We start from the raw sequence: 1,735 nt of genomic DNA on the forward strand, positions 1-1,735 counted from the left end.
CACACACACACACACACACACACACACACACACACACACACACACACTAGCCCACAACCTCAGGCAAGCCACTTAACTCCAACTGCCCTCCAAAAAGAAAAAAAAAAAGTGGAAGTGTGACAAGTGGATAATTCTGGTTTATGACACTTAGTGGATAACTGAAAGTCCAAACGTTCAACTCCGTTTAGTTGCCACATTCCCAAATTATAGCATGTAGTACTTTATCTTAGTGAACTGTATGGGTATACAAGACATTTAACATTTTCTGCTCTTTCAAGATTATTGTGATCGATTATGTAATCAATTGTGGTGGTGGTGTTTAGGTTAGGTGCTGGGATGAGCTAAATATGTCCTCAGAGCCCTTGGAATTTGCTTTCTTGAAAAAATAGAGGTGAATCAGTTTATTTCCATTTGCCCCTTTTTTATAAAGGGCAGTGCAGCCACATGAATAACCTCTTGGGTTGTGTGATACATTTTGAGGGTTGCTAAAAAGTTGAAGGGCATCACTGTCTGTTGAGGGCAGAAACACAACTTTGCTATTGTATACTTCAGACTCCCTGGAACACAGGAAAGACAGCTTCCCCTCTAAGTGCCTGGGCAGCAGAAGAGGGAAATCATTCAGAGGCTGGGGCCATAGCTATATTTCCTAGTATCCTGAATTTTCAGTTAGAACTTGCGACCCATTATCCTCTGGAAATTTGAGGGTAAACTGTTACTGCTATAGTTTTACTAACATTATGGGCCAAATTTGAAGTCTAAGTAAAAAAGAAGATGGGCTTGGCTATCAGGACCATTGTTCCTTGCCTCTGTGGGTACTGTTGATAAGGTATGGGCTCTGGGAGCCCCCTTGAACTCTGATTAAATCATTTCATTTGATGAGGCATTTGCATGAGGCTATAAGCCTTACATTGTGGCTGGGCCCAGACCTGTTATTAGCCTAGTCCTCCATTGTCTATCTACCGGTATTTCTTACTCTTGAGCCTATCAAAATATCAATCTACCCTTGAACACCATTGTCTGTAGTCTCCAGCAACTTCCCACATCTAATCACTCATTAACCTCATCTGACTTCTCCTGAAGATCCTCCCCAAATTCCTCCTCTAGACCACCCCTAGATTCCTCCCACAACTTTCTGTACATAAGATCCCATCCCATGTGAGAGGACCATAGAATGACCTAGCAAAGACTGTGTCTGTTACAAGTGAATTTTTAATAAACTTTACTTTTCTTTGTCTGAGAAGACTTGAGTTGAATTCATTCAGCAGGACCCGGTGTGTTGGTATTTTGGGGTTTCCAGAGCAACTAGATTTTTTCCAGTGTTGTAAAAGACAATCCAAAGGTGAACTTTTGGGAGCTCCAGGCATAGGGCCTGAAAGTCCCTTCCTCCATAAAGTACCTGAAGTTTTCCCAGGTCTCTAGCATCTAGAGAAGTGAAAGAATATGGCTTACCTTCCAGATGGGGGTCTGTCCTTGTCCTCCATTCTTCAGAAGATGCACACATGTACATGTTCTCCAAAATAACCAAACAGGACTGAGAACCTGAGGTCAGGCTGAGCACAAAACAGCTTCCTAGCTGTCTGAGAGGTCAGGCCCCCCGAAACACACACAGACACAGAAACACACACAGACACACACACAAACTCCCTACAAAACAAACCAAAAAACCTCTGCACTTCCAAGGTACTAGGGAAAGAGAGAAGCTTCTCAGTCTTCCAGTCCCAGCTGGAGAAGAGCT

The sequence above is a fragment of the Petaurus breviceps genome, unplaced genomic scaffold (assembly GCF_028583685.1).
Source record: "Petaurus breviceps papuanus isolate PSGF00001 unplaced genomic scaffold, PetGlider_PUasm1.0 118, whole genome shotgun sequence".
Lineage (NCBI taxonomy): Eukaryota > Metazoa > Chordata > Mammalia > Diprotodontia > Petauridae > Petaurus > Petaurus breviceps.